Source organism: Neopsephotus bourkii, unplaced genomic scaffold, assembly GCF_033783945.1.
Source record: "Neopsephotus bourkii isolate Nb327-2 ecotype Australia unplaced genomic scaffold, CSIRO-AGI_Nbou_v1 NB_1735, whole genome shotgun sequence".
Taxonomy (NCBI): Eukaryota; Metazoa; Chordata; class Aves; order Psittaciformes; family Psittacidae; genus Neopsephotus; species Neopsephotus bourkii.
Window position 1 is genome coordinate 511,632 of NW_026902209.1, and position 21,273 is coordinate 532,904.

Consider the following 21,273-nt stretch of genomic DNA (forward strand, 5'->3'; position numbering starts at 1 on the left):
TTTGGTTTTCCCACAGTTCCTTTTTTAAGCCCAAGCAATGTGGTTATCAGTGCTGACACAGAGGACACCCAATGCATCAACTGTCAGCCCTGCATCACCTACCAGATTCAGCTCCAATGGATATCAACCCTTACAGCGGTTCTAATCTTCATTAAGCTCTCCTTTATTGACTCAAGGAACTAAAGAGTGGAATTGTCCCTTGGACACGTCCCGGCAAAGGTTTCCAGATTTCCGGGCCAAGCCAAAGCAGAAGCACAGGCCTTGGTAGACAGCATGTTCCTGCTGTAAGGAAGCATTCAGTGCAGTTGAGTTATCAGAGAATCTCATGTCAAACTTGCTCCCTGATTTTAAATGTTAGCCTTAAATAACAACCATATTTTCAAGCACAATTCCCTTTTCTATCTAGATGTATCTCTACAGTGTATGAACTCCATCGCACCAGTTCACTCTGCTTCCAAACACAGCACCAGTAAAGCACCTACTGGGAGATGCTGGTCTGTGTCTGATGGTTTCAGGGTGGGTGATGCTGGCAGACCCCCCTGTTTCACAGTAACTGTGCTATCGAGGTAGCACAAGGGCTCTGCTGGGGCCAGCTCCTGCTCCGGACAAGCTGTTACTGAAGTCAGGAGTGTGTGTGGGGAAACCCCTTTCCTGTCACCTCACACCATAAAACACCTGAGCTCCTCCAGCGAGCCAGGAACCGGGGCTGATGCGCACCCAGGGGGGCGATGCTGCACACCCCGGGGTGCATCTTCCCACCCAGAGAGGGGCAAGCACCCCAGTGCCCCATTCCCATGGGCACCACATGACCCCCACCAGCCACCCACCCTTCCCTTCCCCTCCTCACACTGCCCGTGCCAAAGCAAGACCAGCACCATGGCCAAAACTGAGAGCAGAGACACAGTGCCCATAGGGCAGGGAGCAGCCATCCCCGTTGCTGGCTGAGTCCATCAGTACAGCTCAGAGGAGCCCTTGGGAGCTCACAGAGCCAGATTATACCAAAGCAAGAGGATTTCCAGGCAAGGCACATCAGGAGGATGTCCTGGCAGCAGCTTATGTGCCTTAATCTGCCTCACTTGATAGCACACCCCACCTCACGGCAGGCAAGCAGTCCTGAGGCGGGCAGGAGCTGGAAGGGAACGTTTCCTCCCTGTTCAACTGTGACAGCTTTGCACCAGCCTGTGCCCACTGAGTCCATCACAGTGCCCCTGCATCCGTACTTTGGGGCATGCCAGCTAGAAATGCGGTACACAGACCAGTACCACAGCACTGCACTGTGTGCTGGGGGAAGGAGGGGACAAAAGGGGTGATGGAAATAGCACTGTGCTCCAGGTAACAGAGTTTTCTGATTGGGACCTCCACAGTTTGGGGACTGAGGTAAAGCTTCAGCTGCCACAGACACATTTTTGAACTCCTGACACTACACATACATGTATATTGTCCATGAGTATCTCCAGTTTACCCTAAACCAGCCCACCCTGCCCATGCCAGCCCACCCTGCCCATGCCCACCCTGCCCATGCCAGCCCACCCTGCCCATGCCCACCCTGCCCATGCACCAGTGAATCCCTGCAGATGACCGTGTCCGAGCCTGTCCCAGGGCAGCTCTGGCAGCCGGGAAGCAGGCAGCCTCCAGCCCGTTTCTTGCAGTGATTTACTGGAGGTGATGGCTCTTTTCAGGAGCCGTGACTTAACCCCTGTGATTTATGGCAGCTCCATCGTGCTCCCATCACCCTTGGATGGCTTCCAGCGGGACTTGGCTGCTGGCCCTGCGCGAGAGCCGGTGGCACGAGAGCCGCTCCGGGGCAGGGCTGCACATGGGGAGCAGCATCCTGCAGCATCACTTACACGGACCAAGCAACAGCACCTATATTTAGTTCTCCCCCATGCCCTGCTCTGCCATGGGCTGACCGCGATCAACTGACCCCAGTGCTTGGGTTTGCCACATCCCACCTGCAGCCCTGCGGGAAGAGGGCTCCTCGTGCAGTTGCTCTGGTGCCACGGTAAAACCAGGGGTGCAACGAGACCCCCCTCAGCCCTCCCTGCGAGCAGCAGCTTCCACAGCAAACCGCGGCTGGTCCCTGCATCGCCGCACCAAGGGGGGGCTCCCTCTGCTCACCCCTCAGAACACACCCTGGCAACAGCACTGCTGCTGCTGCTCGCTTCAACATCCCCCTGCGAGCTGCCCCAGCACCCGGGGCAGAGCCATCCCGCAGAAACGCCTGCTTCAGAAAGAGCCCTTCCCGTTGCTGTCCGATGGGAGGGTGACGGACGGAGCTCTCAGCGCACAAACAGCATTGCCCAGCCTAGCTCCTGCTGAGGGCTCCAGCGATAAAAGCACCCTGAATCACAGCCGGAGCGCAGGCAGGAACGAAGCCTCCACACGAGCCTCTCCCATCGCCGTGTCCGTGGCACCTGCAGAGCAGCGCCCTGCTCGCCATGGGAATCCTCATGGAAACAGCCCCTCACCGCAGGCAGCGCCGACCCCGAGGCGAGGGCACCCAGAGCTCGGCTCAGGGCGCAGCGCCGGCCCCAGGACACCCCTCCTGCTCTGGAACACGGGCCAAGCCCTGCAGCCGGGCTGGCGAGGGGTGAGGCTGCTCCACTGACCCTGCCGAGACACGGAGCTTCACCTGCCGGGTGTGCCGCTGGCACCGACACTGCCCCAAGACACCGCAGCAGCACCTACGAGGGTGTCCCATTAAAACCTCTGGGCTGCAGCAGCTGGGATTGGTGCCCATGGATCCCCAGCACTCACAGGGTCCCCTCTGCATCGCCTGGGCTTGGTTTGCCCTCCAGCGGGAAGGTCTGGAGCACCCAGGAATCTCCAAGGGATCCAGTTTGTTCAGACTGGAAAAGCGAAGAGACCATCATCACCTGCCTCCTGAGCAAGGCAGCTCCTCACAGAGCCAGCCCGGCCCCTCCACGTGGAGAGGATGAACACACATGGAGAGCTTCTGAAGGGCTCTTCTGAGAGGGCTGGGCCTAAGAATGTGATTTATTTGAAAGGGTCTTCAGTGTAATGCATTGATCTGCTGCTCTCCTTCAGTCCTGTCCTTACCATGTATGGAGCCTCGAACAGATTACAAAGCTGCTCAATAAATACACTGAATCACAGAACCCCAGCCTGCATGGGGTTGGAAGGGACCTCAAAGCTCCTCCAGCTCCAACCCCTGCCACGGGCAGGGACCCCTTCCACTGGAGCAGCTTGCTCCAAGCCCCTGTGTCCAACCTGGCCTTGAGCACTGCCAGGGATGGGGCAGCCACAGCTTCTCTGGGCACCCTGTGCCAGCGCCTCAGCACCCTCACAGGGAAGAGCTTCTGCCTAAGAGCTCAGCTCAGTCTCCCCTCGGGCAGGTTCAAGCCATTCCCCTTGGCCTGTCCCTACAGGCCCTTGTCCAAAGCCCCTCCCTTTCATGTGCTGGGATCTGCTCTTGGGATGCTCCGCACCTGCAGGGATGGACCAGGCAAATGAGTGGAGGCAGAGAAGGGTGAAAACACCCAGGTACAGCGAGATCGGCTCCACATGTCCCACCTCGAGCAGCCAAGCCAGCCCCATCTGAGATGCTCTGACCAAGACAACTGCAGGTAATGGTGATCAAGCTATTGCTGGTGTTTGCAACTGAGCTAGCAAGAGCTAAGAAATGCAATTAGAAAGCCAAAATAAAATGCCTGAAACCCAAATTTCTGGTAGGCAAACCATTTATCTCCTTTTAGTAGCAGGTCTGAACTGCTGCAGTAATGGGCTCCCTGCGTCTGTCTGGCTTTTAAGTTGCTGCAGACTGTTGACATAAGTGGCACTTTCTCCTTCCTCGAGCACTTCTGCAGCGGTGCATTAGGGATTTGATTACTCAGTGCTGTACTCTGATCAGTCGAGTGAGACGGGAGGTGAGCTGCTGCGGCAGGCACTAACACTGCTCCTCTCCCATCACACCGGGACAGATCACTCAGCGGGGGTAACGGAGCCTGGCCGCGCTGTGCTGCAGGTGTGAGCACACCCAGCCCTGCTGGGGCTGCTCTGGTACGAGGCGCAGGGCCCGGCGCTGAGCCTGCCCTGGCACCAGAGGCAGTGCTCCTTCCAGCCGGGCAGCGGATGCGAGCTGCAGAGCTGCCACTGGGCAGGAAGAGAACACAATCGGTCAGGAATGCGCTCCTTGGCTGCTCCCGCTGCACGACCACACTTGGGTTTCTCCGGAGTCCACACCTTCGGTCACTGCAGGTCAACAGCCTTCCCCTTCCCTTCCCTTCCCCTTCCCCTTCCCCTTCCCCCTCCCCTTCCCCTTCCCTTCCCCTTCCCTTCCACTTCCCTTCCCTTCCCCTTCCCTTCCCTTCCCTTCCCTTCCCTTCCCTTCCCTTCCCTTCCCTTCCCTTCCCATTCCCATGCACTTGGGTGCGTGACTTCACAGCCTCTACTTTGTCCCTGCTGGTCCCTGCCTCACTGGGCTCTCCTCCATCCACCATCACCACGGCCTTCCCTTAACAGGGAGGTGCTGGTGGGGTCGGTGAGGTTCATCGGAGCTGTAGAAGGGGGACATGAAGATCGGCTGAGAAAGTTGGGGCTGTTCAGCCTGGAGAAGAGAAGGCTGCGGGGAGACCTCATAGCAGCCTTCCAGTATCTGAAGGGGGCCTATAGGGATGCTGGGGATGGACTCTTCATTAGGGACTGTAGTGACAGGACAAGGGGTAATGGGTTAAAACTGAAACAGGGGAAGTTTAGATTGGATCTAAGGAGGGAATTCTTTCCTGTGAGGGCAGTGAGGCACTGGAATGGATTGTCCAGGGAGGTTGTGAATGCTCCATCCCTGGCAGTGTTCAAGGCCAGGTTGGACGAGGCCTTGGGTGCAATGGTTTAGTGTGAGGTGTCCCTGCCCATGGCAGGGGGGTTGGAACTGGATGATCTTAAGGTCCTTTCCAACCCTAACTATTCTGTGATTCTATGACATGGTCTCATCCACTGCTCTGGGAGCACTTCCCACAGCACCCTCCAGGTCCAACTTCACTCAAGACCATCAGACACAGGAGTCTGGGAAGTGCTCAAGGCCAGGTTGGACACAGGGGCTTGGAGCAAGCTGCTCCAGTGGAAGGGGTCCCTGCCTGTGAAAGGGGTTGGAGCTGGAGGAGCTTTAAGGTCTCTTCCAACCCAACCCAGGCTGGGATTCTGTGATTCCACAATTTCAGGGTGAAACAGGTCTGGACTCTTCTGTACCAGATAGAAAGTACCTCTGAAATGCATTATCACTGTACCCACAAATTCCCAAAGACTGGAAGTCCTGACTGCTGGCCACAACCACTCATTCCCTCCCACAGAGACCCAGAGGTCCCATTTTGCAGTGACGGATGCTGTGTACGGGCAGTGCTGGCAAACAGCAGCTCTGTTTGCTGACTTGTAGCAAAGGCAAAAACCCAAAGCCCTGCATAAAAAATGCTTTTCTCAACAGAACACTTTTCCATGCTTCCCAGGGAGGTTCACAATAAAGGGAACACTGGTGATGCCACCCATAAAAGAGCATCCATCACTGCTGTGCGAGCAACTGATCTACCTGCCTGATCGTAACTAAATCCCATCATCTGTAATGGGGGGGAACACATTGATTACAGCTAATAATTAATACCTGTGATGGGAAGAACAGTTTAACCTTGAATAAGGGTGAAGTTTTAGGCACAAAGCTGCCCCTGGTGAGAGCAGCGGCAGGTCCCCGTCACAGACCAAGGAGGTGGGGTTGGGACCAGGCAGAGCCAACAGCAAGGCTGAGCACATGGAGGAGCAGCGTGACTTAAGCCAAGCTTTAGCCTTCCCCCTGCAGCCTGTATGGAGCAGGGGACACCACCTCCATGTCAGCTGCTCTTGCTGCAGACACAGTGCTGCTGGTGCAGCATCTCCACAGCCCGAGCAGGAGCAGGATGGGTGTCCCCATGCAGGGACTGGGGGTCCCACATCCCACCAGCCTCTGCACTGCACTGCACTGCACAGCCAAACCCGGCTCCTCTGGGAAGCCTGGTGCTGCTCCTGCGCTGCCCAGCACAGCCTGATGCAGAGCCAGTGAAGGCTGCAGGCAGCAGCGCAGGGGAAGGTCTGAGTCAGGCCTGACAGAGCCATCCCCGACGGAGGTCACGATCTTCACCTCTGAATCATCAAATCACAGAATCACCCAGGCTGGAAAAGCCCTTCAAGCCCATCCAGTCCAACCCTCACCCCAGCACTGCCCAGGCCACCCCTGCCCCATGGCACTGAGGCCTCGTCTCCATGGGGTGTGCGCACTTGCAGGGATGGTGACTCCCACACCTCCACCTCACCGCCTCAGTGCATTCCCCATCACCCCCATCCATGGCACCCGTGCCCAGCACAGCCCACACTGGGGAGGGCCACATCTCACCCGATCCCAGCCACAGTCCTGAGCTGTGCCCCACGGGGCAGGGGATGCCAGGGGAGGGGCAATCCCCAGCGCTGGTCCCATCAACACAGCACTGCCGCTGTGTCTGCCCGCAGCCAGCACCCGTCTGCAGCATCCCTCGGCCTGAGGTGCTGAAGGGCTGCTGGCTCAGGGCACCCAACCCGCAATCCCCTCGCACATGCTGGTGCCCGGGGCCTGCTATGGGGGTACCCCAACCTGGAGGCACAGGCGGCATCAGAGGAGATCAAACTGGAGCTACAAATCCCATTCGCTGAGAGGTCTGCACACGGGGGCTGTGGAGTTTCCTTCCCACCAAGCATCCATGTGTGAGGGTGAAGCTGTGCTAGTGCAGCTCCTGCAGCCGGCTGTAAGCCACTCCAGGGACTGCCTGTGTTACACTGAACAACCTTCTTGCCCTTAATTTAAAGGATGTTTCCGAGCAGGAGGCCCTGGACAGAGATGTGAACCAGATGTTTCCAAAGGCAATTCCTGCCCAGGCCCCACTCCTGTTCCTTCAAACTGCTGCAACTGTCACACCAAGAAATGCCCATGCAGGACGGGGCTGTGGGTGCCCTGGGCAGGGAACCCCCCGGGATCCAGGGGCCCCTCATACACCAGTGAACACACGGATACAGGAGGAGCTGCCAGCTCCACGTGTGTGTCAACAACATCTCACAGAGTTCCTCACATGAACCCACCGAGCAACTGCGGTCAGAAAGCAGCCAAGAGACAAGAACCAACGTGATGATCACCCGGTTTGCATGTGGAGAAAGACGGAGAGCGGGAATGCAACACTTAAATACTGAAATGGGAGGAAACCAGGCCAGTAAAGCTATCCTCAAACGGGTTCGGTGTCATGAGCTCCACATCACAAGGTAAGGTACTGGCACAGGGTGCCCAGAGAAGCTGTGGCTGCCCCATCCCTGGCAGTGCTCAAGGCCAGGTTGGACACAGGGGCTTGGAGCAAGCTGCTCCAGTGGAAGGGGTCCCTGCCCGTGGCAGGGGTTGGAGCTGGAGGAGCTCTGAGGTCCCTTCAACCCAAACCAGGCTGGGATTCTGTGATTAACATTGCCCATTTTCCTCAGAACCCTCTCACCAGGGCATCACCCTCACTCCACACCCCATCTAATCCAATGCACACTTACACTGAGGGATTCCTGGATCTAACAGCACCTTCACATAACTGATGTTCACCCATGGATCTGTCTTGAGGAACCAGCACGGGCTCCTCAGGTGGGCTTTGTGCTGTAAAACTGGCTCAGGGGAGCGGCACACATGAGCACAGGCAGCTCTGCCCCTCCCCGCTGGGACAGACCCAAATCCCATCAGTTTCCTCTCAACAGGAGCACTTTGGGAGCCTGCTTTGCATCAGCAGCCACTGAGGAGCTCCAGGATTAGCTGCTGAAGCTGCCCAGCACCAGCCAGGCCTCCATGCTCTGGGAAAACACTGGGCTCCTCTAGCAGCAGAGCTTCAGCTGGGGACAGCCTCAGTAAATGTGGTTTGAGAGGCTACAACATGAGGATCCTTAGTTAAAGCTCCCTGTGATACCCAAGCACCAACTGCATCACTGATCACTTGCACATGATCGTGACCAGGACTTCCTGCAGTAAACCCATGGGATAGGGTCCAACTGAGCCAGAGCACACAGTGCCTTGCTCCGACCAGCAAAGCCTGATTTCCAGCCACGCATTAGCTCACACCCGTGAGCAAATTCAAACCATGCAGGACCATTACAGGTTTCTGCAGATGACCTTGTTGAGCAGGAGGATGGGCCAGAGGAAAGCCATCAACAGAATCAACGCCAAAAGCATCCCCATCCCCACCGCAGCAGCCAGACATCAAACAAGAACAGTTTGGGTCCATCAGCAACAGCTCGGCCCCATCCCAGCCATCACCCATGGCAGGGGCCATGCACACCGCATCCTTTGGGATGCTGGCCAAGGCTGTTGCCATTCCCTGCTGCACCTCCTGCACTGTCAGTCTGAGCCCTCCACGTGGCTCCACCAAAGCTCCATCTCCACCAGTGCCTCAGTGTCCCACGCTGAGTGCCACAGTTCCATGCTAGCTCAGCAGAGCATCCTTCCCCTTGGCTCAGCTCAGGGCCCCTGCCTGGGCACTGCTACACAGCATGGCTGGGCCACCTCTGTCTACCTGGTGCTTCCTGCAGGGCACTGGGTGCAGGGACACCTACTGCAGGCACTGGGTGCAGGGACACCTCCTGCAGGCACTGGGTGCAGGGACACCTACTGCAGGCACCAGCTCAGATATGATCCAAAGGGGTGGGTGCACACCACGGTACTGAGCACGGTCAGGGCAGTGCTCAAGGGGCACTGGACGGGGACAGCAGGGAGCAGAGGGGCTGGGGGGGGCCTGAAAGCCTGCTCAAGGCACATGAGACTTGAGACCAAGGGGGAGGAACGTGCATCAAGCACATGTTTCATCTACAGACTCGATGCATTAGCAAAATGCCCCATTACAAAAGGGTCAGTCCTGCTTTGGGTAACATCAGAATGAAAACCACCGCCCTGAAAGCCACCCTGGGCTCCTGCAGGGCTTTGCTGCGGGACCCAGCTCTGCGGGCTGAAGGAACCAGGGGGAAACCCCCAAAGCCACAGTGCGGAGCAGCGGAGACCGGAATGAACCTGGGAATGGAGATGGGCTGGGGCAGCCCCAGTGCCCAGAGCCGAGCGCAGGGGCAGGAGCGGAGGGAGAAAACCCTTCAGAGTCAGTCAGACAGAGCAATGTCCCAGCACACATCCAGCACAGCGCCCGCTGCAGAGAGCACCAGAGAGCACCGGCTCTTCCCCAGGCAGCGTGAAAGCCATTCAAACTTCCCCTTATAGAAACGGGCATCCAGAAACTTCCCCACCAGCTCTGTAAAAGCAGGTCAGAAGTGAAGCATCGCCCTGCTCTTGCCTTGAGCTCTGCAATCTGCTGAGGAATTGTTTTTGTCTATCTGAATAACGGCTGAGGCAAAAAGAAAGCAATTTGCTGGAGATCTTGGCTTTAAGCCCTGCCAAAATTGAGGAATCACCTTTCCACAGAGGTGAAGGGAGCCACTGCTTCAGCTCCCACACACAGACCCACAGCTGTGCCTCTGTTGGGATGCTGTGTGTGGCTGCTGTTTAACCCACCATGAGCCGCTGGCTCAGAGCAGGACCCATGCTCATGGCTCCCAAGCACTGTTTCTGCTGTTCATAGAATCCCAGAATCCCAGCTTAGCTGGGGTTCAAAGGGAGCTTAAAGCTCCTCCAGCTCCAACCCCTGCCAGGGCAGGGACCCCTTCCACTGGAGCAGCTTGCTCCAAGCCCCTGTGTCCAACCTGGCCTTGAGCACTGCCAGGGATGGGGCAGCCACAGCTTCTCTGGGCACCCTGTGCCAGCGCCTCAGCACCCTCACAGGGAAGAGCTTCTGCCTAAGAGCTCAGCTCAGTCTCCCCTCGGGCAGCTGAAGCTCTGCAGTGGCTCTCAGTGAAGCAGCAGAACCGGGGGCTCACGGGCTGTGTGAACCCCACTGCAGCTGCATTGCCACAGCTGCTGTTAACAGGCACGCGTGTGCCAGGCCACAGGGCACAGGGGTGAGGCAGAACTGGGGTCCCAGCACAGCCACCTCCATTCCTCCTTGGTCTGTCCCCAGCACTGGCAGCAAACCAGTTCTGACCTTCCCCTGCAGACACAGGCACTGCCCAGGGGCACCGCTCACATGTTGCCCTTACCTCTGCACTGGCACGGAGCCCCAGGCAGTGCAAGCCCATTGTTTGCTTTCTCCAGGGCCCAGCTATGCCAGGAATGTCACACATCCAGGGTAAGGGCAGCTGGCAGAGCACATTTATGTGCACGGGGCTGGGGGGGGTTGTTACACTGCAGAGCCAAGCTACCATGCAAGAAAAAACTCTTGGGCATCCCCTCTAAACAGCTCTGTGCTGGGACCACATCCAGCCTCAGAGGAGAGATGCTGGGCTGGAGCCCACCTTCTCCGTCCATTTCATGTCATAGAATGGCTTGGGTTGGAAGGGCCTCAAAGATCATCCAGGCACTGGAGCTGCTCTCAGGTCTCCCCTTCAGGAGCCTTCTCTTCTCCAGGCTGCCCCAGCCCAGCTCTCTCAGCCTGGCTCCAGAGCAGAGCTGCTCCAGCCCTTGCAGCATCTCCATGGCTTCCTCTGGCCTCGCTCCAACAGCTCCCTTGTGCTGCTGCCCCAGAGCTGGGTCAGGGCTGCAGGGGGGTCTCACAGAGCACAGCAGAGGGGCAGGTCAGCAGCTGTGGGTGCGGGGTACCAGCTCCCTCTCACACCAGCAATGACCTCAGGGATGCTAATGCCTGTTGATGGGACTGCAGTGACACCCATGACCCTCCTCAGGAGAGCACAGGGCTCCCTGTAGCTCCCGGCATCTCCCTCAACCATGAGCAGCCCTTCCAAGGCAGGCAGGAGCCTTCCCCAGAGCAGCCAAGTGCTTTTCCTGAGCACAGGGCTCAGTTATTCCTGCTTTGCCTCCGAGTTCTGTTTCTGAACTGGACAGAGGGCTGCTCACAGCCCCTCGCTCAGGCGACTGCTGCAAGGCTACAGCCAGAGAGCCTGGCAGTGCTTTTGGGCAGGGGTTTGTACAATAAAGAACAGTGGGAGCAGAAACCCATAAACCTCAGTGGCCACCAGGTAACCCTGGGCCTCGCTCAAGAAGATGCTAGGAACAAGCCCCAGAGGAGCTCCTGAAGACAGACGGGCCGGGCTATGAGAGGCAGAGCTGTTTGCGCAGGAGCACTCAGTGCACAGAGCACCCTGGCCCGCAGAGCTGGGATGGGCAGCGCGGTGCCCAGGTAAACAAGGGCTGCACAGAGGCCTTCCCCAAGGTGCAGAGCACATTCCTCACCCCACACTGCCGCCTTTTACACTTGGGTTTGGAAAACAGGAAGCTTATTGATTTGTTTGCAGAGGAGGCCAAAGCCGGACCTGGGAGACTGATGTGCTGCTTCAGCCCTGCACTGCAGCCTGCGTGCCTTACACCACAGCTAACTGGGTTCCAACTGGGAAACAGCTCTGACCCGCTGTGTGCCCTTACTGAGACTCAGCAGAAGGGGTTTGGTGCTGGACTCTTCTTGTTAAACTCTGCTGTTGTTAAACAGAAAAGGGAAGCTCTGACCTCTGCTGCTGACACGCAAAAGACCACAACACGAACCAGTATGAACCAGGAAAACACGAGCTTGGATGTCTGCCCGCCTGCTCGCCCTTTAACAGGACAAGAGCTCAGCACAGTGCTTGCCGCAGCAGAGGAAGAACAATCAGGAACCTGCACAATGACCCTGGCAGCTTGAAGGCAACATCTGACACGCAGGCAAGCTGTCACCCAGCAGGGCAACTCGGAGCTGCTTTCTCCAGCATCAGAAAGAGCAGATTACCACACACTCATGCTTTTAGACAGAGGGAATCCAAGGCAAAACTAACACAAACCCCCAAAATGAGCTGAGACAGTTTCAAATGCTTGTCCAAGCCCCAGAAATTAACTGATAAAGAGTTCCAAAAGCTTGTCCATAGCTCACTTCAGTCTGTCATCCATTCGTGCTCTAAAGCTGGTACCAAACCTGCAGGCTGCTTTCTGGTTTTAAAGCCTGCTCACCACCTCCGGTCATGTGTAAGGATGAAAATCCTTCCTATCCAACACCACGTGCTCAAGGGGCCTTGAATGACACTCACTGACCTGGTGTGAACACAAGTGAGTTCAGAACATCAATTCACTCTCCAACTGGAGCCACGAGAGCAAGCGGAGGCTCCAGCCTGTGGTTCCAGGTGACTGAAAGCACACACTGGGACACACTATCCAGGGTACCTGGTGACAGCTTGGTTCACCTACCTGACAATACCCGTTCCCTCAGCTCTGCAGTGAATGACACGAAGCAGCTTTAACACACGCAATGACAGCCACATAGTTCCGTGTTGCACATCCTCCAAGGTTTAATAGACACAAAAGTGAGTCCATGGTACTTAAGACACTACAATGATTTCATTCTATTGCATGTCCTGCTCCAATTACACTTCTTGGAGTACAGTATTGAGGAAAAGTTTGGTAGCTTTAAAATGAACGAGTGTGTGAAATCTGTAAGTAAAATAAGCAGCAGCAGCAAGAATCTGGGGGTTTATCAAGAATAGCTAACTTTGACGTAATAAATACATTCCGGGTTGTGGGTTTTGCTGTTCTCCCAGTTCACTGCCGTGTGACTGGTCAAATCCTCATGCTAGGGTGAGACATCCTCCAGACCTTCCCGCCAGCCTCGCACCAGAAGAGCCTCCTTGCCGGGGCCCGTCCCCGTGCCCGTCCCCGGTGGAAAGCAGCGTGTGACAGGGACCGCGCCGCATCCTCCTGCCGCGCGCACGGACCCAACGGCCTCTCCCGGCTCCTCGCAGGCTGGTGGCCCTCTGGAGAACCGCTGCGCTCTGGCTTCGGATACCTTGAAGAAAGAGAGAGGGAGAGGTTAGGGAGCGCAGGGCCGGCAGCCGTGCCAGGCTCAGGCCTGCCTGTCCTCCACACACAGCCAGGAAGGCTCCGGCTCCCGGGGCAGCACCAGCACCTTCAGGACAAGCTTTGTCCAGGGAACAAACCCGCAGCGAGAGCAGGAATTTGCTCCACGCCAGCCACGCTATGGAGCTCAGTGATGATAACGCATCCTCTGTCTCTGCCTTGAGGACCAAGCCCCGTTCGCGGTGGGTTACCGCAGGTTAATCTGCCACGCGGCCCTGCACAACAACCACGTGGAGAACATCTGCCTCTGCTTCTCTAACACTACCTACGAAAGAGGATTATGCTCCCCTGAGAACAAACTGCACAGAAGCTGTTCCAAGCACCTGCAGTGGCTGAAGACACCTACTGCTGCTGTGGTGCCTGGGTCAGGGGAGGCTTTAGAACAGTGTTCAGTGCCTAAAGGAGCTACAAGAAACCTGGAGAGGGGTCTGGACAAGGGCCTGTAGGGACAGGGCAAGGGCAATGGCTTGAACCTGCCCGAGGGGAGACTGAGCTGAGCTCTTAGGCAGAGTTCTCAGGCAAAGAACTTCTTGCTAATTTCTCATCTAAATCAGTCTGAGCCAGTTCAAAAGCCTGACCAGCCCTAACCCACATCCCTGCCAAACCAGCCACAGGACACGCAGCCTCAAACCCATGTTCCTGACAAACAGGATTACTGCTATGAAGCAAAAGATCAAAGACCTTTAAAAACCCCTCACTTACAAATACAGAGCACAATAAAAGCCAAGAACACAACAGCAAACACAGGAAGATGATCACACCCCCAGCACTGCTGAAACTGCAGCAGCAGCTCTGCTGTGGGCATGGAACCAAAGCAACACTGATCTGCCCAGACTCAGCATCCAGAAGGATCTGCAGTATCACCATACAGCTGAGACCTAAAGAGCTGATCCAGTGCACTGCAAATGCCCTACATTGGAGAGGAGGACTGCAACCAGGTTTCATGCACTTGAACCATCCCGCTCCTAGGAATCTGGGATAACTCCCAACAAGGCTCTGTCACCTGTAGTGGATGGAGCATAAATCTATACTTGATCTTGCAGAAGAATCTATTCACTTGCCTTCCAATGGATGGTGAGGTTTTCAAGAGCACACAACAGACTTGCAGCTTATTACCTGGCACCTACCTAAACCTCAGTGAGGTCCATGGGCAGAATGGCTCTCCAGTTTTTGCAGAAAGCTGACCCTTTAGAGCCAGGTTACAGCTTGGGAATGCTTGGTCTGACCAGGAAAAGGTGCATTTCCCTGTTGAGGAGCAGCAAGCCCTCAGGCAGGTTTTATTCTTCGGGACTGTCACACTTGGAGGAAGGAAGCAGCACAAGAGCACGAATCCAAACCACCCCCAGTGAAGGCTTCTGCCTGTGCCAGGGCAGATGCTGTCCTTCCTGGGCAGAGGGATGGGATGGGGATCTGGGACAGGAATGCGGCTGAGCCACGGCTGCCCACTGAGATGACCTGGGGACAAAGATCAGGGATTCTCTTCCCTAGGAGCAGCAAGTTGGTGCTAATGGCAAAACCCCACACTGCTTTAAACAACGGGTGTGCCACATCCCAGTGTCAAACCTCCTGCCCTCCTCCTCTCTGCCTGTGGATGATGGGCGCACGTCCTGGGCACACAGTGCTCTGCAGCGCCAGAGGCCACCCCTGCAGGAGCTCAGGGCCTGTTCTAACCAACCAGGAGCAGAACCAGCATGCACCCAGGAGAAGCAAGAGAGCGCTGGCTGCTCCGGTACCCCCACCTCCCTGTTGCAAAACAAACCTGCAGAAGCTGCTGCTCCGTGCTGGAGATCGAACAGGACACTGCTGCAGCATCCATACGTGTATGAGTAACCAACACACAACAGGCCAACTGAGTCAGGACAATGGCATGATCCAGCAGCCCATGTGCTGAGCTGGATGTCAGAAGGAAAGCCAAGGAAGCTCTGCTGAAGCCAAGTGCTTATTCATAATAAACCCCCAAAGTTTTGGATCAAATAAAGCCATTCACAAATTCTGATTTCACAGCTGTGGCAGAATGCAGAAAACTGACTGATCTGCTGAGATTACTGCCCCATCCCTGGCAGTGCTCAAGGCCAGGCTGGACACAGGGGCTTGGAGCAAGCTGCTCCAGTGGAAGGGGTCCCTGCCATGGCAGGGGTTGGAGCTGGAGGAGCTTTGAGGTCCCTTCAACCCAAACCAGGCTGGGATTACAGCACCCCAAGCATGCTGGTGCATGGGGATCCTTCTCGCTCCAGCTCTGCCCCGCTCAGGGAACTCATGCCTGGACACTTCAGGACAAGGCACAGGACATACTTCGCACCCCTCCATGGCACAGGTTGCACCCCAGGCCTGGGCCTTTCGCCTTCAGGAGGGCAGCACTGAGGGGCTTCCTGCATGTGCCGGTGATCCAGGGCTGCACCGCCACCACCAGCACTCCCAGACCAGCTCCAGGTGAAGACCAGGACACACACTGGAGTCAGGGACTCACCTCCTGCACCTCTGGGAAGCTGGAGTGCCGTGGCATGGAGCCCTTGCCACCACAGCCCTGCGAGCACAGCAAGCCCTGGTTACCCTGTGTGTCCTGGCAGGCTGGCAAGTGACAGCCCCATGAAGCCTCCTCATCTCCTCCACCCAAGCAGCTTACTTTGAGGGGTATTTCCTGCTCATACACCATTAACAGCACTGCCAATCACTCTTCCTGCAGCCATCTCCCCTCGGGAAGGGCAGGGAGGCAGCCCCAGCGCAAGCCCAGGGGGAGCAATCCCTGCCGGGGAGGGATGGGGCCAGGGCACCCCGAGGAGCCATGACAGGCAGGAGCCTGGCCTCTGTTCCTGCAGCCTGGGCTCAGCAGCAGGCGAGGGCAGGGGCAGAGGCTACAAACCTGTCCCTCCTTCCTGTGGTGCCCTCCTGCAGGAGGAGGACAGCGACCCCATCCCTGACCCATCGATGGGGTGCTGGAACCAGCTCCGGCCCCCAGGCATCAGGGCACAGGTGACTTTGGCCAGGCTGCTCTCCTGGGCTCCACTCCATCACCTGAGCACCTCTGTGAAAATCCGGCATCGAGGGGTTTCTGCTTCCTGCACGGAAGAAGGCTCAGGGCATTGGCATGAGTCAACCCAGAGCAAGTCATCATTCATGAGGAAGTCAAGCCAGTAACCCTGCTAGAGTCCACTCCTTGTGCTGCAGAGAGCACACAGGAAACACGCTTTATAAAGAAAACCATTCTGTCTGATCCTACAATAGCCCGAACCTCACACGGGTTCAACAGGAACTGCCCTGCAGTTAAAAGCAGCAACTCCTGCACAAATTAATCAACTTGTTGGCAAAAAGCCTTCATTAAAACCCTGCCCAGCTCCTCCCTTTCAGAGACATGGTCCCCAGAGATGGTTACACAGGAGCTGCAGGCAGCGGATGGAGCTCAGGTGGGAAGGCTCAGGGGAGCATCTGCGACCCTCCTGCTAAGGCCAGGGGAGTCACATTCACTCATGCAGGTGAAGCCACATGTGGACCTTTGCTTCATGCTGCATCCATAGGGACAGCAGCACAAAGAGCCTCCTGCTGCCCATGGGCATCAGGACCAGCCCGGCAGCCCTAGTGCAGGGAAGAGACACAGCCCTGACACAAGGGACAGGTGTCAGGATCCCACCATGCTCCCAGTCCAGGGCACAGATGGCACCAGGAGAAGCAAGAGAGCATCCCAAAACTGACTGGAGAGCTGGAGATTTGGGGTGTAGGGACTGCACTCCAGAAAGTCAAGGTATTAAGCTCCATCTCCATCATCATTGCTGGACATTCCAGCCTGGTTTGTGTTGGAAGGGACCTTAAAGCTCCTCCAGCTCCACCCCCTGCCACAGGCAGGGACCCCTTCCACTGGAGCAGCTTGCTCCAAGCCCCTGTGTCCAACCTGGCCTTGAGCACTGCCAGGGATGGGGCAGCCACAGCTTCTCTGGGCACCCTGTGCCAGCGCCTCAGCACCCTCACAGGGAAGAGCTTCTGCCTAAGAGCTCAGCTCAGTCTCCCCTCGGGCAGGTTGAAGCCATTCCCCTTGGCCTGGCCCTACAGGCCCTTGTCCCAAGCCCCTCTCCAGGTTTCCTGCAGCCCCTTTAGGCACTGGAGCTGCTCTCAGGTCTCCCCTTCAGGAGCCTTCTCTTCTCCAGGCTGTTCAACTGCAAGAGAATTAGGACAAACTTTAGAGCCTGACCCACTGACAAGAGGACCCCCGCAGCAAGGGCTTCCCCAGCCCCTGCCCAAGGTCCATGCTCAGTGAGCACAGGTGGGTTGTAGCTGCAGTTTAAGCACCTCCATCTGAGCTGAAAACCCAAGCAAGTAAATAAACACCATCCTGGGAAAGCTGGGAACTCCATTTTGATATTCTTTCCTAAAGCTCTCAAGAAACAAGCTTCCAGGCTCTTCACCCAGAGCTGTCTCCTCCTCATGGAAGCAGCCAGTGCTGCGGATGGGGCTGCTCTGCAGGGCCTGGCCCCCTGCACACTCCTCTGTACCCCAAGATCCAGCACAGCCTCTGCTCCTGCACGGATCCAACAGGCCCCAAGCAGTCTGGTGGCACCATGGAGGGACAGGCACCCCCCTGCTGCCCACGGGCACAGCACAGCCCACCTTGCCTCCAGCTCCCCATGGGCTCAGACACCCTCTGTCCAGAGCACAGCCTCCAGGGGAGCTGCTAAGCCCTGCGGCTGATTCACATCTCCTTGGGCAGCTGCAGCTCACATAACCAGAGCCCATTCCTGGGCATCTGCACAGCCCCTCTGCAGTCAGAAATAGCAGTGGATGGCCCATGGCACCGGGCCTGGAATGGGTCTGGGGCAGGGAGCGGAGGCACAGAGGGGTAGCAGAGGGCAGAGACAGCCCCATAGCACAGACCCGTGCCTCCAAACGCAGCCCCAGCAGTCCCAAGGCAAAGGGACGAGTGCTTTCGGGATCAGGCAGAGCAGTGGGATGTCACCAGTGGCGAGCTCAGACACCCAAGCACGCAGTGCAGGCTGTTTCAGACTTGTTCTCCTGCTTTGCATTAGTATGCAGAGACACTGACTCCCAGTGTTTGGAGGAAGACTGAGAAGCAGTAATTAAATTGGACGCTTGGTGTGAGTTGACTGAACCATCCAGAAACCAGGCCAAGAAACATCTCAAGCATCCATCTTCGGGCTGAAACACCCCACGTGAGCAGGAAGGTGTTTTTACAACCTGAGCTACCACAGCAAATACCACTGTGTGAAGCCAGACACCGCTTGTGCCCCTGGTAGAGCAGAAGAGAAGAGGTAAAGGGAAAAAGCAGAGGGATTTATGTTGCTTCATAAACTGCTGGCAAGCAGCACTGGCTACATGCACATACAGAGCCCTGAACAACTTTGGAGGTGAAGTCATAACCCGGTGTTCCAAATTTTACGTTAGAGCTTACTATATATAGCAAGTATGCAACAGGCTTTGGTTTTACTGTACATAGTAGCTTTTGGTGATGAAAGGCTAAAGGAACTGATACTGAGGCTCTATTAAGCTAAGAGCAGCAAAATCAAAACCTTCTAATGGTTCTGTTACAGGTTACAGTTCCACAGCTTGAGGATAGATGGGATAAAGAAAGGGAGGAGGAATAAAAGATCTTGCAGGCTGCAAAACCAAATGCATGCACAGACTGCAGGCTTGATCCATGCAGAGATGTGCACGAGAATCCACAAGCAGATTTGCCAGAAGGTTTCAGTGCATGACAGGGCTGTGGGCAGGGGGATCTGGTGAGGAGCCATGCAGGGAGCACAGAGCACAGCCCTGCAGTGCTGCAGGGTTTGCTCGGCCTGCTGAGTGCCCCATCCCTGCTGGACCAGCACCCTCACCAGCGTGCAGCACCGGCAGCGTGCGGCTCTCAGCATCACACATGAGCACAGGCTACAAGCGGCAGCAGAGGATGCTCAGTGGCATTCTGGTCCTGGCACTGCTCTAAGCAGGAGTCATTCTGAGCTCCAGGCCGCTGGTCTGCCTGCTGCCCCTGCACTGGCCTTGTTTTACCCATCAGTGACAGGGCCATAATTAAAGTATTTTCTGTGCAAAAAACTATAAGGACAAAATATTAAACCCATAACATGATCACACCAGCTCCAGCTGCTTCCACGTGTGTGCATCCATGAATTAACTGCATTGTTTGTATGTTTGTCTACTAACTGCTCTCTTGGTCTGGCTCTGTGCTAACAGTAACAAGCCCTGGTGCTGCCAGCAAAGGCACAGCACCTTGGATTTTACAGCAGCAATGTGCAATGTTACCAGTCTGACGTCTGCTCTGAGAAACCACGTTAACAGGTACGAGGCTGGACATGCAGCCCAAGTGACACGGCGCTCCTGGGACCTGGGAACTGCAAGCCTTAGTGAAAACTGAAGCTGTATCCTTCAGGAAAAAACAGCTGATGAGCAACTGAAGGGAACATATCAGTTCTGCTGAGGGAAATTCAAGGAAAGCGATGAAATTCAATCCTCCTGAATGGAGAGAATGAGGTATAGGGCAGGTCTCTGAAATAATGAGTTGATGTGTAAGTGATGTACTGAACACTGGACACCCTGGTCTCACTGGGAACCCATGTACATGCGGCACATGCAGCACAGAAGTTGTTTTGTTCTGCTGCTCTAGTTTTGAGCAACTGCAGTTGTTCCTCCAGACTGGTGGCAGCTTCCCTCAGACACTCATAAAGCAGAACATCACCTGTGGAAAGCCAGCTGAAGGAGGCCACTGCAATGGTGACGTGTTAAATGTACATATATACTCATATGGACAGCAGAGGTTTGGCTGAAGAGTACGGAGGAAAGGAAGGGTCTGGTCTAGTGCAGGCCATCCCAGCAGTTTCTTCTTGTCATTCTCAACATGTTCTTCTTTCCCCCGGTTTACAGACCTGCTTTGCCCCTTCTCTGCACCAACAGCTCAGATACCCACCGTGCCTGCACTAACCCAGGTCTCCTCCTTCTTGAGGCCCTGCCCTACAGCCTTCCACCCTGCATCTCGTGCCCAGGTCTCACCATCAGCACCACATCTGCACTGGTCCTACTGGTAAGAACAGGCAGTGTTTTCCTTAGGCTAACATGTGACCAGGCAAACACCCTCCCATTTCAGCTTACGGTCTGGACTCTGGGCTCCTCTTGGCCACACGCTTTCCTACTCCACATGGACTGACTGGCACGGCCAATCTGACTGCCGAGCACGAGCTGCTGCTCCCCCCTGCCCTCTGCAGAGGCCACCAGATGTGGCACACCAGCCCAGCAGAGCCGTCAGTAACAGCGACAGCATCCTCTCTGCTTCCCAAACTGCACGTACACACAGCCAAGACAGTTCAGAAGGATGAGGCTCTGCTGCTCCTTTAAATAGAGCACTGTCCGTAAAGGAGCGATGGATTTTGACCATGATTCTCCCACTGGCAAGGACAGCACATTCTGGGCATCAGGTTTATTTATACTCCAGATCTAGCTAGTAGGAATTTGGGTGCAATCCAAATGCTCTTGATATAATGAAGTCTTTACCCAGAGTTAAGCTGCCTTCGAAGGGCCAAGATTAAGGATGAAGCTTAATGCTGGTGCCGCAGTTACATTTTTACTCGCTTGAATGTCCAGCTTTCCAGACACCTTGAGCACACAGGATGAATATACCACACTTACACCCAGACTTGCTGAGTTGGAGCAGTAACTCGAGCAAGCCAAGTCCTTCATTACACTCAAGCAAGTGGTGAAGTCCCATGAAAGAGGGTACAAAAAAAGTCCTCTTTCCGTCCAGGATTACATGAGCACTGATGATCACAGTCCCACTGCTTAGATAAAGAACAGCCTACACAGGAGCAGTGCTGGCTTGGGTACACACAGCCCTTCAAACATGAAAAGGAGCAGAAAGATTTGGGGGACAACATAACGAACCCCCTGTATAAAACAAGACCTCTGAGAACAAGACTCCTAATGATTACTTATGGTTTTCAGAAAGGAGTTAATCCCTCCGCTTTTTTCAGCAGTATCACAGATGAGGTCTTGTCCAGATAGTGATGGCTGGAAGGTTGTGGAATGCTTCCAGATCCCATTCGAGCTGCTGGATTTTCCACATGGACTTCAAGAGCACTGCAGTAGAGGCAGCACCACCTGGAACTCCAGATGTGCTTCTGTTCCCGCTCACACCACATCCTGTGTGTTTAGGTACCAAGTTTTCACCCTGGGCAAAGTTTTGACTGTTTGATGAGAGGGAGCCCCAGCCCCCTCCATGCTTGCAGCACACGTGGAGGCACTCACAAAGAACCAGCTCCCACGTCTGCCTCTCCTTAAACAAAGAGGTGAAGCCCAAAGGGGTTTAATTTGATGATCCAGGCTGTTCCCCAGCAACACACAGACACTTCAGGCACAAAACCCCAAGTGCTGGGAGAACA

At 55.8% G+C, this 21,273-nt stretch overlaps 1 protein-coding gene across 3 annotated transcripts in view; it reads right to left on the reverse strand.

The window, feature by feature from the left end:
* Positions 1 to 21,273, reverse strand: part of PWWP2B (PWWP domain containing 2B) — a 32,230-nt gene that overhangs the window by 1,349 nt on the left and 9,608 nt on the right. The window contains exon 3 of one of the 3 annotated variants that reach the window (XM_061376764.1): positions 12,312 to 12,830. The exons of 1 other annotated variant lie outside the window; for it this stretch is intronic. The gene's annotated coding sequence lies outside the window, so the exon portion shown is untranslated. Of the gene's footprint in view, positions 1 to 12,311; positions 12,831 to 20,300; positions 21,168 to 21,273 lie in introns of those variants that run through there. One more of the 3 variants, XM_061376765.1, reaches the window with a different exon arrangement.